Source organism: Solanum stenotomum, chromosome 9, assembly GCF_019186545.1.
Source record: "Solanum stenotomum isolate F172 chromosome 9, ASM1918654v1, whole genome shotgun sequence".
In the NCBI taxonomy this organism is placed as follows: domain Eukaryota; kingdom Viridiplantae; phylum Streptophyta; class Magnoliopsida; order Solanales; family Solanaceae; genus Solanum; species Solanum stenotomum.
Genome location: NC_064290.1, coordinates 26,741,279 through 26,760,331, shown reverse-complemented (window position 1 = coordinate 26,760,331; position 19,053 = coordinate 26,741,279). Strand labels below are relative to the sequence as shown.

At 37.5% G+C, this 19,053-nt stretch overlaps 1 pseudogene; it reads right to left on the bottom strand.

Annotated features, from left to right (window-relative positions):
- Positions 1–14,752: 14,752 nt before the first annotated feature.
- Positions 14,753–19,053, bottom strand: part of LOC125877409 (uncharacterized) — a 29,035-nt pseudogene continuing 24,734 nt past the window's right edge.

The window sequence follows — 19,053 nt, the reverse complement described above, 5'->3', positions numbered from 1 at the left end:
GTTGAGTGGATGAGTGCTGGTGGTTCTTACCCTAGCAAAGTCATTTCCTTCATTCGAGCTTAGAGATTGGTATATAGAGGGTGTTTGTCCGTATTGACTTTCATTCGAGATACTAGTGTTGAGCCACCTCCCATGGATTTTGTGCCCGTGGTTAGAGAGTTTTTAGATGTGTTTCCTACTGATCTTCTAGGTGATCCTCTGGATAGGGATATTGATTTTGCTATCAACTTGAAGCCATGCACCAAACACATCTCCATTCCTCCTTATCGTATGGCTCCAACTGAGTTGAGGGAATTAAAGGATCAGTTGCAACAAGATTTTTTGAGTAAAGGATTTATTCACCCTAGTGTTTCTACGTGGATTCTCCTGTGTTGTTTGTGAGGAAGAAGGATAGGTCCATGAGGATGTGTATCGATTATCGACAGTTGAAAAAAGTGACGGAGAAGAACAAGTATCCTTTTCCTCGTATTGATGATTTGTTTGATCAGCTTCAGGGTGCATCTCTGTTTTCTAAGACTGACTTGAGGTCCCATTATCATCAACTAAAGATTAGGGCTTCATATATCCCTAAGATATCTTTTAAGACTCGTTATATGAACTATGAGTTTCTTGTGATGTCTTTTGGTTTGACTAACGCCCCTACAACGTTCATGGAGTTGATGAACATGATGTTCCGACATTATTTGGACTTTGTTATAGTGTTCATTGATGACATATTGGTTTACTCCAAGGCTTAGGAGGATCATGATCGACAGTTTGAGAATTGTGCTCTAGAGATTGAGGGAAGAGAAACTATATGCCAAGTTCTCAAAGTGGGAGTTTTGGCTTGATTCAGCTGCATTTCTAGGACATGTGGTGTCCAAGAAAGGTATTAGGGTGGATCCAGTCAAGATTGAGGCTGTTAGAGGTTGGACCAGGGCTACTTTAGTCACTAAGATTTGGTATTTTGTGGGACTTGCGGGCTATTACTAATACCCTCAAATTACACTTCTCTAAAGAAGTATAAGCGTTCGTCGTCAAATAAAGAACCTAACTTGTAGGTTGGGGTTGATCCCACGCGGAATATGGTTCAGACTTAAACTTAACTCACGATTATATTTGTTTAGTCAAACTATTTCCGAAACAAGTAAATAAAGGGGGGGGGGGAGGTTGTAAGCAAATAACCGATTGTTGTTTAAGTAACAAGTGGGCAAGATTCAAACTTCGAGTTATCAATATGAGAGAGAAACTAGGGTGTATGTGTTCCCCATAAGCTCTTAACGCGGTAATCCTAATAATAGTAATCCTTTCCTAGTGTTTTACATGCAAAGTTGGTAAGATAGGTATCCCTATGTGATTGGTCCTCCAAATAGGGAATTTCACCCCGCACCTTGGTCCGGTTACGTGTGTATGCTTTACTGACCCTTACCTTTACCACAAGTTTGACATCACATCAATGTATGACTTAGTTTTTACCCTTGCACCAATAAACATTAGACTATTAGATAGTATCACACTAAATCTCTGTTGATAATTAATTTTTTATTAACTACCTTATTGGTCCGGCAAGTAGCAACAAGGTGAGTTCTAACGCGTGCACTCGTTAAAAAGTTTTCGAAGCGAAATAATTACCAATACATGCATCAACACTATTCAAGAATTACTTAGTTATTATTCATACATTGTTAATTGCTCATGGTTCCCACAACCCTAGTTGGGGATTTAGTTACTCATGCTTGGAAGAACACAATCCATATTTTGATAAAGAGAATTCATGAACTTACGTTTAGAGTAGAAGACACCTGAAATCTCCAATTGAATTTCAAAGCACAAATCTTATAAACCGAAATACGAAAATCAAATTGCCAAAGTTTGCAAGTTAATTCCCAAGAAAATACCAAGAATTAAAAGTAAACAATAATGTCTAACCCCCAAAAATGAGGTTTACATACCCTATTTATAGGAAAACATATCCTAAACAAAAAGGAAACAAAATAAGTAAATAAACTTTCTGGAACGCGGCTTTGATCAACGACTCGACCTACGGAACGTGGGCTGACCTATGGTCTGTAGGTCCTCTCCGTTGGTCAACACTTAGAACTTTTTCAGCAAGAGGCTAGAACCTTTACTCTCAGATCAGCAACGACGGACGTGCATGTCCTCTTCTGTGGCTCCACACTTAGGATTTTCATCAGGTACTGGCACTTCAACTCTTTGAACACATTCGACGGATGTGCAGGACAGCCCGTGGGTCGACCTATGGTCCGTGGATCGCTTCATAGTTCCACACATGGTCAGAATTCCCTGATGTTCCTATCTACGCCTACCCATCGACGAACCGTCAGAGGACCTACGGACCGTAGGTCACTCCGTGGGTGGCTACTTCTGCATATTTTCAGTTGTCATCTCACTCAATCACGTCCAAGCCTACTTCCTGCAAACATAACACATAAAACATTATTTCTAATACAAAATGGCCCTAGACATACACAACCTTAAGTGAAATGCATCAAAAATACCGTAAACTCACGGTATATCAACACCCTCAAATTAAACATGTTGTTTGTCCTCAAGCGACACACTAAAACTCTAAACGACACTTGTGTAGAAGCAGACATACAAACTCAAGCTATCACATGACCATTTTAATCCATTCCATTTTCTCAGTGCAAATCTTTTCTCTTAGACTCTACAAACCAACTCATACGGGTCAAAACATGACATAGATCGACCAACAAACACCACAACATACACCATTCACAATCACCAAGGTATCAATTCTCCAACAATGAAACTAGTGCCCTCACTTCAAAAGAAATCCTTTTTCACTCACAAGAGATATGACTTTCAAGTTCTTAGGATTCGTTCAACACTCACGCTCAGAAGTGACTTCAAGTACAGTTAGTGCTCAATACCATAGGCTTTCCCTTATTTTCACTGATTAGACTCTCCAAACTAGTTGCTAGGATCACTATAGGACTTTCTTAGCTTGTAACGTAGGCTTAGGGTCAGGTGTGGTACATTTGGATACTTTTTAATGACTTTCTGCCTTCCTTGACATTACATTGACTTTTTACCTCTTTTCTCAACCTATTTTTGACATCCTTTCATATTACTTTCTTTCCCTTGACTCCGTTCAACACATATGTGACTTCTGACTTTGTGGCTCTTATTTTTCACTTTCTTCTTTTTCTTTCACTTTCTTTTTTCTTTATTTCTTTCAGCACTTTTGTTTATCATTTTTTTGCCTCTTTTGCACAGTCACACCTTTTTCTTTTCAGTTTCTCTCTTCAACACACAACTCTTTTCATACCCTTTTTCTTCTATTTTTTTTTTACAGCCACCCTCAACTTATGTGTTTAGCATGAGTTGAGGTGCACAATATTCGATGTCAGACCAGGGACAAGATCAAGGTAACTTTTGGAATTAGCCACCCTCAACTTAGGCTTTTGGCCTAAGTCAAGGTGCACATGTCCAAGAAGGGACCGGGGCCAAAACAATTATTTTAGGGAAGGTGAGTTAGGTGAATTGAATGGAATGGTCTATCTTAGGCTCAAACATTTGGATCAAAGGGAATATTGATTTAATTTGGTTGGATCATTTTAGGCGTAAGTGGACTAATTTGAACAAGGGCCTATGATTACTTCCCAGGCATATCATAGCATACTAGATATATTTGAAAACAAAAATATTATGTGAAAGCTTAAAACATGACATAAAGTGAAATGATAGGGAATACCCATTCTAAGTCTGAATATATAAAACCGAGGGTTTAATAACAACTAAAAGATCAAACTTAAAACTAGAACTAAATCTAACCATGTATGAATGAAAGCCTCTAACTGACTAGAGATGTTGGGACATGCCATGCCACATCAAGAAAACACTTAAGCATGCTCAACTAGTCAACTCATGAAATATTTTAGCAACTCATCTTATATGTATATAAACATGAGAGACATCATTATGAAAACTCATTTTCTCATTTAACAAGAATTCAACTTAAAGCATGCATCATTATAAGGATAAATACAGAAACTCATTTTTCACACAAGACTCCAAAAACCATGCATCATGCCTCTACAATTCTATGACTCAAGTTTGAATAGGAATAGAAGAAAGAGACAAGAATTTCCAAACTCACCTCAACTCATCATTCAACAAACGATCCCCCACTTAGGAGAAACCCATCTAAACCAACACAAAAGGATTCCAACACAAAACTAGAAATTATGACTTACCGGCACCTTCATCCGGATTTGCTTCCTTGTTAGCTTGGAGAGCATAGAAACGATTCCTTGCTTGACCATCAACACTAGGACCACTATAAGGAGCTTGCCTAGCAGTCCTTCCTTTAGCCACAATATTAGGACAATCTCTCACCTTGTGATCATTCTTTCCACAACCATAGCACCCATTAGTACCAGCTAGACATTTCCCAAAATGCTTCTTCCCACAAGTGGGACAAGTAGGCTTAACAAATTGAGATCCCCCACCTTTCTATTGGTTAATCTTGGGAGCACTTGAAAAATCTTGGTTTGGAGCCCTCTTCTTAAACCTAGGTTGTCCTTGATCCTCATACCTATCCTTTTTCAAGTCTTTCCTCACCCTAGTCATCTTAGAGTCCTCAATAGATTGAGCATACACAACAAGCCTAGAGATGTTCATGTCACCATGGAGCATTGCCATACGACACTCTTCTTTCACCAAGTCAGATACACCGGTGACAAACCTACTCATCTCCTCTCTAGAGTTAGACACCAAAGATGGAGCATACCTAGACAATATAGAGAACTTCAAAGCATACTCCTCCACACTCATATTACCTTGCTTAAGATTAATGAACTCATCAATTTTGCACTCCCTCTTCTTCTCTAGGGGAAAGTACTTACCCAAGAATGCTTCCTTAAACTCCTCTAATTCTATAAGACCCGCTTCCTCCAGCCTATTTTCCTTCCATTGAGTGTACCAAATTTGGGCCACCTCCTTCAATTGGTATAAAGCCAATTCCGCTTTCTCTCTAGAAGATACTCCCATAGCATCCACAATTTTGTAAATCTCATCCAAGAATCCTTGGGGATCTTCTCCAACTCTAGAGCCCAAAAAGATAGGAGGATTCATCCTCACGAAGTCTCCCAACCTTGAGGCTACCGTATTCTCATAAGCATTCACGCTAGGCCCCATATCTCTATTTGCTTGAGCCGTTATGGCTTGGGCTAGGGTCACAAAAGCCGCTCTAATCTCTTCATTAATCATGGCCGGGGGAACCACCGGAACCTCATTCTCTTCCTCACCTATAAGAACTTGATTGCATTGCACACCTTGACCATTTTGCACAACTTGAGGACGAACTCCCTCATCACCTAACTCCTCTTCCTCTTTCCTTCGATACGCACTCTTATTCATTTCCTATAAACACAAGAAAAGGATTAGGAAAAGGACATATATAAACCAAACTCTAAGGCACGACTTCAAGAATAATGAAAAAAGTTAAACTTCTACCATCCTATAGCCTCTCGCTCATAGATGTGTCGCGACTCACATTGATGACCAAGACTCTACTAGACATGGCTTTTGAGACTTTGAACCTAAGAACCATTTCACAAAACCTTATGCTCTGATAACAAGTTTGTCACAACCCGAGAGCATCCCCAGGTCCTAACATGTGTATTCGACCTCTCGGAGGTCTCATACAAGCCCTTAGCATTCATCACATTAGATATGTAAAATAGTGCGGAATTAAAAACTCTTTAAATAAAATCCCATAAGACTCAAAGGTCACTTTTAAAATCATCATTCAAAAGTACACAAGCGGAATACTAAGTCTCTTAGACATCTTAGACATAAACGTAAAAACATACTAGGGACACGGCCTTTTACAATCAAAAGAAGTCTATTAAGTCTATTACAAGAACCTTATCATAAAACTAGAATAGAAAAGTCTTGTCCTCGACATATGAGGACATACCACAAGATCTTGGAAGAACTTCAATTTCCAAGCTTACTATAGAAACCACTCACTTTCCGGAACCTACACTTGTAGAAAATAGAGAAATATGGAATTAGCACAATTAAGTACTAAGTATGATTACCATGCAAGAAAACGTGCACCACGGACATTTACAAGGAATAAAAATGATTTTAAGACCTTCTTTAACAAACCTTTATAACCATAAGCATAAACCCACATTTCAAGTCACCATTCACAAATAAGACCATATTCACATCACTTACAACTCCATTAACACAAGCGTATAATACTTAAAAAAGATAGCAAAGTAATTCCTTCCTTACCATCTAAGTCTCTATCTCAAGTCACCCTAAGCCATAGTTAAGTGAATAATGAAGTGACCGCCCATACAACCTCTTCATATACACCTAAGTGTTCCTAACAGCTACCATAGACAAGGGTTTTTTTTCCCATTACATTATAACATACTAAGTCAACATTCTTTATAAAACCATTTAAGAGACACACAACCATATAGCGGACAATCACGTAATAGCCCTAAGGCTTAGGGAACTCACTTTAGCATCTTTTAAGCCTACTCGTGTCATGTGTAGATAGCATCCCATACTACTACCTACACGTTGTAGAACCTATCCAATACTAGAGTGCACATCCTATATGATGGAAATAGGCCTTAACCGACATAGACCACGCTAGCAAGGTATGGAATCCGGAGTCTATCCTACTCCGTGGAGGTTGTTCTACTTGCCAAGGGTAGAACTAAAAGCAACCCGTGTTGGCACATGGTTTAAGAGATGTCCTAGGATGTTCATTGTGCCTAATCTCATGCTCAACTAGGCCACCGTCCTATCCACATCTACTCGGTGCTTAGCCTTGGTTTCCATAGAGTATTCAATCACATATGTACTAGAGAGGGTTCCTTTTCTAGTTCAACCAACTCATAGTACCTCTTCCCAAGAAAGGCCCCATTTCTTAATCATAGCCAATCTAGGTTCATAGGGATAGCTCATTTGACTTTCTTAGATAAGGATTCTCATGCCATTCCGGCTCCATCCACCTCAAACTTTATCATTTCACTCAAGAAGGGATTATCACCCTAAGGCCCATCTTTCAAGATTATACATTTACGTAGGAAAACTAGACTCATGAAAATGCACTAGTTTTAAGTCTACCAATTCAAGTCTTGGCCTAGAATTCCTCTTTTAGCATTTATGGGTAAAACTCCATTACTAAGTCATAGCCCAACCAAACATTCATATATAAAATCAAGCTTTCATGACACAAGACAAGATACTCAAGTCTAGCATATGAGCTACAACATCATCTTACAAAGACTCATCATAGTCCATCATCACCACATATCATCATTTCAAGAGAAACATGATTTCTCATTTGCATACTAACACTTTATACAATATCACATTAACACCATTAGAACATCTTCACATTATAGCTTCACACAGACTTTACATATAGCTTCATATGTGTAAAATAATACAACACTATAATAGCACTCATATAATGTGCTTCATGGCATCAATTTACAATAATACGATATTCCAATATTATACAACAACTTCACCAATGCCTTCATGGCTACAATTCACAATAATACCACACAAGAATACGATATAACACTTCCACCAAAGGTGGATTCAACCTACCAACAACAATCAGTTTAATAAAGAGAGTTCAAGCTTGCTTACCATAATCCAAAGCCATAGCCAAAATGACCAAAATCCAAACAATCACCAATATTTCACCCATAAGAATTACCACCCTTATTAACAATTAATCATGAATAAACATTAAACAACCCAAGAGATATCAATACAATTCACTTTACACCTAATTCCATCAACTTTGAATTTATAGAAAAAGACCCACTTCATAAGCAAATTTAAGAGTTTAGGGAAATCATGGGTTCTTCAAGGAATTCCATATGAAATCATCTTTAAAACATTAATCAAACATTAATTCATCAATATAATGGCTTAGAAAACGTTTTGCCAATGAACCCATGCTTAGATTAGAATTTGAGATTTTTGTTCTTTGAAACATTTGTTTTTTTGAAACTCTTTTGATTGGACTCCTTGAAAGAAAGATTGATCAAGGATCTAGGGTTCACCATACCTCTAAGTTGAAAACCCACGAAAATTGAAGAAGAAAGAACTCGAAATCTTCAACCCTAGCTCCAACTTGACCTTGACCTTCAATGGTTTCTAGAGAGAACCCTTTTTTTTTAAAAGATGAATTAGAACAATTCCTCTTTAAAAGTTTTAATAGCATATATAGTTATAAGAAATAAAATAAAATATACCCTCTTCATAATTTAACTAAAATTAATATTTACGAAAACGCCCCTTGCCTACATGGACCTACCAAATAAAACTAAGGCAAAATCCAATTATTTTTTGAAAATTTCATAACTCCAATTTATGCTTAAACTTTAAAAATTCATACGTTAGGCTCTAGTTTCACCTATCTATTTTTAGGGTCGCTACATTATCCCCCACTTGGAAACATTCATCCTCGAATGACACTTCAAAACATTAAGGGTAATGACTTAAAACTAGCAGCCCACAACAATCATACTATATCAATATAAAAACATTCATCAAGGAGGAACCATCAACTCCACATAACAAGTCATTACAACACAACTTCATTCATATTTATGGAAATAGGAATCACACCTACAACTCAACATGCCTCAAACCTTTTCCATTTCTCATTTATTTGGAGGAACTTCCTTCTCCATAGCACCTCATGCTCATAACAACATCTAATAACACAATATGCAATTATCTCATTAAAACACAATCATGCCACATCAAGAAAACACTTAAGCATGCTCAACTAGTCAACTCATGAAATATTTTAGCAACTCATCTTATATGCATATAAACATGAGAGACATCATTATGAAAACTCATTTTCTCATTTAACAAGAATTCAACTTAAAGCATGCATCATTATAAGGAGAAATACAGAAACTCATTTTTCACACAACACTCCAAAAACCATGCATCATGCTTCTACAATTTTATGACTCAAGCTTGATTAGGAATAGAAGAAAGAGACAACATATTTCAAACTCACCTCAGCTCATCATTCAACATACGATCCCCCACTTAGGAGAAACCCATCTAAACCAACACAAAAGGATTCCAACACAAAACTAGAAATTATGACTTACCGGCACCTTCATCCGGATTAGCTTCCTTGTTAGCTTGGAGAGCATAGAAACGATTCCTTGCTTGACCATCAACACTAGGACCACTATAAGGAGCTTGCCTAGCATTCCTTCCATTGGCCACAATATTAGGACAATCTCTCACCTTGTGATCATTCTTTCCACAACCATAGCACCCATTAGTACCAGCTAGACATTTCCCAAAATGCTTCTTTCCACAAGTGGGACAAGTCGGCTTAACAAATTGAGATCCCCCACCTTTCTCTTGGTTAATCTTGGGAGCACTTGAAAAATCTTGGTTTGGAGCCCTCTTCTTAAACCTAGGTTGTCCTTGATCCTAATAACTACCCTTTTTCAAGTCTTTCCTCACCCTAGTCATCTTGGACTCCTCAATAGATTGAGCATACACAACAAGCCTAGAGATGTTCATGTCACCATGGAGCATTGCCGTACGACACTCTTCTTTCACCAAGTCAGATACACCGGTAACAAACCTACTCATCTCCTCTCTAGAGTTAGACACCAAAGATGGAGCATACCTAGACATCATAGAGAACTTCAAAGCATACTCCTACACACTCATATTACCTTACTTAAGATTAATGAACTCATCAATTTTGCACTCCTTCATCTCTAGGGGAATGTACTTACCCAAGAATGCTTCCTTAAACTCCTCCCATTCTATAGGACACGCTTCCTCCGGCCTATTTTCCTTCCATTGAGTGTACCATATTTGGGCCACCTCCTTCAATTGGTATGAAGCCAATTCCGCTTTCTCTCTAGAAGATACTCCCATAGCATCCATAATTTTGTAAATCTCATCCAAGAATCCTTGGGGATCTTCTCCAATTCTAGAGCCCAAAAAGATAGGAGGATTCATCCTCACGAAGTCTCTCAACCTTGAGGCTATCGTACTCTCATAATCATTCATGCTAGGCCCCATATCTCTATTTGCTTGAACCGTCATGGCTTGGACTAGGGTCACAAAAGCCGCTCTAATCTCTTCATTAATCATGGCCGGGGGAACCACCGAAACCTCATTCTCTTGCTCACCTATAGGAACTTGATTGCATTGCACACCTTGACCACTTTGCACAACTTGAGGACGAACTCCCTCATCACCTAACTCCTCTTCCTCTCTCCTTCGATTCGCCCACGTATTCATTTCCTATAAACACAGGAGAAGGATTTGGAAAAGGACACTTATAAACCAAACTCTAAGGCACAACTTCAAGAATAGTGAAAGAAGTGAAACTTCTACCATCCTATAGCCTCTCGCTCATAGATGTGTCGCGACTCACACCGATGAACAAGACTCTACTAGACGTGGCTTTTGAGACTTTGAACCTAAGAACCATTTCACAAAACCTTATGCTCTGATACCAAGTTTGTCACGACCTGAGAGTATCCCCAAGTCGTAAAATGCATATTCGACCTCTCGGAGGTCTCATACAATCCCTTAGCATTCATCACATTAGATATGTAAAATAGTGCGGAATTAAAAACTCTTTAAATAAAAGCCCATAAGACTTAAAGGTCACTTTTAAAAACATCATCCAAAAGTACACAAGCGGAATACTAAGTCTCTTAGCCATCTTAGACATAAACGTGAAAACATACTAGGGACACGGCCCTTTACAATCAAAAGAAGTCTATTAAGTCTATTACAAGAACCTTATCATAAAACTAGAGTAGAAAAGTCTTGTCCTCGACATATGAGGACATACCACAAGATCTCGGAACAAAATCAAGTTCCAAGCTTACTATAGAACCCGCTTACTTTCCGAAACCTACACTTGGAGAAAATAGGGAAATATGGAATTAGCACAATTAAGTACTAAGTATGATGACAATGCAAGAAAACGTGCACCACGGACATTTACAAGGAATAAAAATGCTTTTTAAGACCTTCTTTAACAAACCTTTACAACCACAAGAATAAACCCACATTTCAAGTCACCATTCACAAATAAGACCATACTAACATCACTTACAACTCAATTAATACAAGCGTATAATACCTAAACAAGATAGCAAAGTAATTCCTTCTTTACCATCTAAGTCTCTATGTCAAGTCACCCTAAGCCACACTTAAGTGAATAATGAAGTTACCGCCCATACAACCTCTTCATATACACCTAAGTGTTCCTAAGAGTTACCATAGACAAGGGTTTATTTTTTCCATTACATTATAACATAGTAAGTCAACATTCTTTATAAAACTATTTAAGAGACACACAACCATATATGGGACAATCACATAATAGCCCTAAGGCTTAGGGAACTCACTTTAGCATCTTTTAAGCCTACTCGTGCCATGTGTAGATAGCATCCCATACTACCTACACGTTGTAGAACCTATCCAATACTAGAGTGCATATCCCATATGATGGAAATGGAAATTGGCCTTAACCGACATAGACCACACTAGCAAGGTATGGAATCCAGAGTCTATCCTACTCCGTGGAGGTTGTTCTATTTGCCAAGGGTAGAACTAAAAGCAACCCATGTTGGCACATGGTTTAAGAGATGTCCAAGGATGTTCATTGTGCCTAATCTCATGCTCAACTAGGCCACCATCCTAACCACATCCACTCGGTGCTTAGCCTTGGTTTCCATAGAGTATTCAATCACATATGTACTAGAGAGGTTCCTTTTCTAGTTCAACCAACTCATAGTACCTCTTCCCAAGAAAGGCCCCATTTCTTAGTCATAGCCAATCTAGGTTCATAGGGATAGCTCATTTGACTTTCTTAGATAAGGATTCTCATGCCATTCCGGCTCCATCCACCTCAAACTTTATCATTTCACTCAAGAAGGGATTATCACCCTAAGGCCCATCTTTCAAGATTATACATTTACGTAGGAAAACTAGACTCATGAAAATGCACTAGTTTTAAGTCTACCAATTCAAGTCTTGGCCTAGAATTCCTCTTTTAGCATTTATGGGTAAAACTCCATTACTAAGTCATAGCCCAACCAAACATTCATATATAAAATCAAGCTTTCATGACACAAGACAAGATACTCAAGTCTAGCATATGAGCTACAACATCATCTTACAAAGACTCATCATAGTCCATCATCACCACATATCATCATTTCAAGAGAAACATGATTTCTCATTTGCATACTAACACTTTATACAATATCACATTAACACCATTAGAACATCTTCACATTATAGCTTCACACAGACTTTACATATAGCTTCATATGTGTAAAATAATACAACACTATAATAGCACTCATATAATGTGCTTCATGGCATCAATTTACAATAATACGATATTCCAATATTATACAACAACTTCACCAATGCCTTCATGGCTACAATTCACAATAATACCACACAAGAATACGATATAACACTTCCACCAAAGGTGGATTCAACCTACCAACAACAATCAGTTTAATAAAGAGAGTTCAAGCTTGCTTACCATAATCCAAAGCCATAGCCAAAATGACCAAAATCCAAACAATCACCAATATTTCACCCATAAGAATTACCACCCTTATTAACAATTAATCATGAATAAACATTAAACAACCCAAGAGATATCAATACAATTCACTTTACACCTAATTCCATCAACTTTGAATTTATAGAAAAAGACCCACTTCATAAGCAAATTTAAGAGTTTAGGGAAATCATGGGTTCTTCAAGGAATTCCATATGAAATCATCTTTAAAACATTAATCAAACATTAATTCATCAATATAATGGCTTAGAAAACGTTTTGCCAATGAACCCATGCTTAGATTAGAATTTGAGATTTTTGTTCTTTGAAACATTTGTTTTTTTGAAACTCTTTTGATTGGACTCCTTGAAAGAAAGATTGATCAAGGATCTAGGGTTCACCATACCTCTAAGTTGAAAACCCACGAAAATTGAAGAAGAAAGAACTCGAAATCTTCAACCCTAGCTCCAACTTGACCTTGACCTTCAATGGTTTCTAGAGAGAACCCTTTTTTTTTAAAAGATGAATTAGAACAATTCCTCTTTAAAAGTTTTAATAGCATATATAGTTATAAGAAATAAAATAAAATATACCCTCTTCATAATTTAACTAAAATTAATATTTACGAAAACGCCCCTTGCCTACATGGACCTACCAAATAAAACTAAGGCAAAATCCAATTATTTTTTGAAAATTTCATAACTCCAATTTATGCTTAAACTTTAAAAATTCATACGTTAGGCTCTAGTTTCACCTATCTATTTTTAGGGTCGCTACATTATCCCCCACTTGGAAACATTCATCCTCGAATGACACTTCAAAACATTAAGGGTAATGACTTAAAACTAGCAGCCCACAACAATCATACTATATCAATATAAAAACATTCATCAAGGAGGAACCATCAACTCCACATAACAAGTCATTACAACACAACTTCATTCATATTTATGGAAATAGGAATCACACCTACAACTCAACATGCCTCAAACCTTTTCCATTTCTCATTTATTTGGAGGAACTTCCTTCTCCATAGCACCTCATGCTCATAACAACATCTAATAACACAATATGCAATTATCTCATTAAAACACAATCATGCCACATCAAGAAAACACTTAAGCATGCTCAACTAGTCAACTCAAGAAATATTTTAGCAACTCATCTTATATGCATATAAACATGAGAGACATCATTATGAAAACTCATTTTCTCATTTAAGATGAATTCAACTTAAATCATGCATCATTATAAGGAGAAATACAGAAACTCATTTTTCACACAACACTCCAAAAACCATGCATCATGCTTCAACAATTCTATGACTCAAGCTTGATTAGGAATAGAAGAAAGAGACAAGAATTTCCAAACTCACCTCAGCTCATCGTTCAACATACGATCCCCCACTTAGGAGATACCCATCTGAACCAACACAAAAGGATTCCAACACAAAACTAGAAATTATGACTTACCGGCACCTTCATCCGGATTTGCCTCCTTGTTAGCTTGGAGAGCATAGACACGATTCCTTGCTTGACCATCAACACTAGGACCACTATAAGGAGCTTGCCTAGCATTCCTTCCTTTAGCCACAATATTAGGACAATCTCTCACCTTGTGATCATTCTTTCCACAACCATAGCACCCATTAGTACCGGCTAGACATTTCCTAAAATGTTTTTTTCCACAAGTGGGACAAGTAGGCTTAACAAATTGAGATCCCCCACCTTTCTCTTGGTTTATCTTGGGAGAACTTGAAAAATCTTGATTTGGAGCCCTCTTCTTAAACCTAGGTTGTCCTTGATCCTCATACCTACCCTTTTTCAAGTCTTTCCTCACCCTAGTCATCTTGGACTCCTCAATAGATTGAGCATACACAACAAGCCTAGAGATGTTCATGTCACCATGGAACATTGCCGTACGACACTCTTCTTTCACCAAGTCGGATACACCGGTAACAAACCTACTCATCTCCTTTCTAGAGTTAGACACCAAAGATGGAGCATACCTAGACAACATAGAGAACTTCAAAGCATACTCCTCCACACTCATATTACCTTGCCTAAGATTAATGAACTCATCAATTTTGCACTCCCTCGTCTCTAAGGGAAAGTACTTACCCAAGAATGCTTCCTTAAACTTCTCTCATTCTATAGGACCCGCTTCCTCCGGCCTATTTGCCTTCCATTGAGTGTACCAAATTTGGGCCACCTCCTTCAATTGGTATGAAGCCAATTCCGCTTTCTCTCTAGAAGATACTCCCATAGCATCCACAATTTTGTAAATCTCATCTAAGAATCCTTGGGGATCCTGTCCAATTCTAGAGCCCAAAAAGATAGGAGGATTCATCCTCACGAAGTCTCTCAACCTTGAGGCTACCGTACTCTCATAAGCATTCACCCTAGGTCCCATATCTCTATTTGCTTGAGCCGTCATGGCTTGGGATAGGGTCACAAAAGCCGCTCTAATCTCTCCATTAGTCATGGCCGGGGGAACCACCGGAACCTCATTCTCTTGCTCACCTATAGGAACTTGATTGCATTGCACACCTTGACCATTTTGCACAACTTGAGGACGAACTCCCTCATCACCTAACTCATCTTCCTCTCTCCTTCGATTCGCCCTCGTATTCATTTCCTATAAACACAAGAGAAGGATTAGGCAAAGGACACTTATAAACCAAACTCTAAGGCACAACTTCAAGAATAATGAAAGAAGTGAAACTTCTACCATTCTATAGCCTCTCGCTCATACATGTGTCGTGACTCACACCGATGAACAAGACTCTACTTGACGTGGCTTTTGAGACTTTGAACCTAAGAACCATTTCACAAAATCTTATGCTCTGATACCAAGTTTGTCACGACCCGAGAGCATCCCCAAGTCGTAACATGCGTATTCGACCTCTCGGAGGTCGAATACAAGCCCTTAGCATTCATCACATTTGATATGTAAAATAGTGCGGAATTAAAAACTCTTTATATAAAATCCCATAAGACTCAAAGATCACTTTTAAAAACATCATTCAAAAGTACACAAGCGAAATACTAAGTCTCTTAGCCATCTTAGACATAAACGTGAAAACATACTAGGGAGACGGCCCTTTACAATCAAAAGAAGTCAATTAAGTCTATTACAAGAACCTTATCATAAAACTAGAATAGAAAAGTCTTGCCCTCGACATATGAGGACTTACCACAACATCTTGGAGGAACTTCAATTTCCAAGTTTACTATAGAACCCGCTCACTTTCTGGAACCTACACTTGTAGAAAATAGAGAAATCTGGAATTAGCACAATTAAGTACTAAGTATGATGACAATGCAAGAAAACGTGCACCGCGGACATTTACAAGGAATAAAAATGCTTTTAAGACCTGCTTTAACAAACCTTTACAACCACAAGCATAAACCCACATTTCAAGTCCCCATTCACAAATAAGACCATATTCACATCACTTACAACTCAATTAATACAAGCGTATAATACTTAAAAAAGATAGCAAAGTAATTCCTTCCTTACCATCTAAGTCTTTATCTCAAGTCACCATAAGCCACACTTAAGTGAATAATGAAGTGACCGCCCATACATCCTCTTCATATACACCTAAGTGTTCCTAAGAGTTACCATTGACAAGGGTTTTTTTTTTCCATTACATTATAACATACTAAGTCAACATTCTTTATAAAACCATTTAAGAGACACACAACCATATACGGGACAATCACATAATAGCCCTAAGGCTTAGGGAACTCACTTTAGCATCTTTTAAGCCTACTCGTGTCATGTGTAGATAACATCCCATACTACTAACTACACGTTGTAGAACCTATCCAATACTAGAGTGCACATCCCATATGATGGAAATAGGCCTTAACCGACATAGACCACATTAGCAAGGTATGGAATCCGGAGTCTATCCTACTCCGTGGAGGTTGTTCTACTTGCCAAGGGCAAACTAAAAGCAACCCATGTTGGCACATGGTTTAAGAGATGTCCAAGGATGTTCATTGTGCCTAATCTCATGCTCAACTAGGCCACCATCCTAACCACATCCACTCGGTGCTTAGCCTTGGTTTCCATAGAGTATTCAATCACATATGTACTAGAGAGGGTTCCTTTTCTAGTTCAACCAACTCATAGTACCTCTTTCCAAGAAAGGCCCCATTTCTTAGTCATAGCCAATCTAGGTTCATAGGGATAGCTCATTTGACTTTCTTAGATAAGGATTCTCATGTCATTCCGGCTCCATCCATCTCTAAGTCTATCATTTCACTCAAGAAGGGAATATCACCCGAAGGCCCATCCTTCAAGGTTATACATTTACTTAGAAAAGCTAGACTCATGAAAATGCACTAGTCTAAAGTCTACCAATTCAAGTCTTGGCCTAGAATTCCTCATTTAGCATTTATAGGAAAAGCTCTATTAGTAAGTCATAGCCCAACCAAACATTCATATATAAAATCAAGCTTTCCTGACACAAGACAAGATACTCAAGTCTAGCATATGAGCTACAACATCATCTTACAAAGACTCATCATAGTCCATCATCACCACATATCATCATTTCAAGAGAAACATGATTTCTCATTTGCATACTAACACTTTATACAATATCACATTAATACCATTAGAACATCTTCACATTATAGCTTCACACAAACTTTACATATAGCTTCATATGTGTATAATAATACAACACTATAATAGCACTCATCTAATGTCCTTCATGGCCTCAATTTACAATAATACGATATTCCAATATTATACAACAACTTCACCAATGCCTTCATGGCTACAATTCACAATAATACCACACAAGAATACGATATAACACTTCCACCAAAGGTGGATTCAACCTACCAACAACAATCAATTTAATAAAGAGAGTTCAAGCTTTCTTACCATAATCCAAAGCCATAGCCAAAATCACCAAAATCCAAATAATCACCAATATTTCACCCATAAGTCTTACCACCCTTATTAACAATTAATCATGAATAAACATTAAACAACCCAAGAGATATCAATACAATTCACTTTACACCTAATTCCATCAACTTTGAATTTATAGAAAAAGACCCACTTCATAAGCAAATTTAGGAGTTTAGGGAAATCATGGGTTCTTCAAGGAATTCCATATGAAATCATCTTTAAAACATTAATCAAACATTAATTCATCAATAGAATGGCTTAGAAAACGTTTTACCAATGAACCCATGCTTAGATTAGAATTTGAGATTTTTGTTCTTTGAAACATTTTTTTTTTTGAAACTCTTTTGATTGGACTCCTTGAAAGAAAGATTGATCAAGGATCAAGGGTCACCATACCTCTAAGTTGAAAACCCACAAAAATTGAAGAAGAAAAAACTCGAAATCTTCAACCCTAGCTCCAACTTGACCTTGACCTTCGATGGTTTCTAGAGAGAACCTTTTTTTTCTGAAGGATGAATTAGAACAATACCTTTTTAAAAGTTTTGATACCATATATAGTTATTAGAAATAAAATAAAATGTACCCACTTCTTAATTTAACTAAAATTAATATTTACGAAAATGCCCCTTGCCTACATGGACCAACCAAATAAAACTAACGCAAAGTCCAATTTTTTTTTTTGAAAATTTCATAACTCCATTTTATGCTTTAACTTTAAAAATTCATACGTTAGGCTCTAGTTTCACCTATCTATTTTTAGGGTCGCTACACTAAAAGACTGAAAATGGAAAGATAACATGTCATCATCCTCGAAGAATAAGGACGCACCACTGATGTTGCTGAATTGGAGATGGGGAACCAATCTATGCGTGATCTGAATGCTGAGGGCCTAAACCTACATCACGAGAAGATGTAGCACAGAGTATGAGTCAATACTTGAAAGGTACTGAGCATGCAGGATGGAATAAAGCTTAATAAAGCATATAATTGAACAAATCAATAAAGCAATGACATAATCTGAACATGATAGAAATACTGAGTACTGATCTAACTGAATGCAATGACCAAGTACATGACATGCTGAAATTGAATATTGACATAACCTGGTCAATGCACTAGAATCTGACTGTGGGAGCTACTAATAATCGACATAAAACCACATGAGCTAAATGTGGAGTCCGATGTATACGCCCATTCGAGAGGACCCAATATACCTTGCCAAGGATATAGAGGCATGACTGGCATGATCACTAAGTATAATGCCCACAGAGGGGACTTACCTTCGGGGCACGTAGTTCTGGGACTATGAGGGTGACTGACCCTAGTCCAAATCGATATTAAGTCTACTCCCAACTGATTATGTAAATAACACATTATGACTGAATTTGTGTAATACTTGATAGCTCAAAATACTAACAGACTAATTTAAAATGCAACATTAATGTACTGATAATGAAACATTTTTAACTAGATCATGTATAACTGAATAAACTGACCTCGCAAGTGTGATT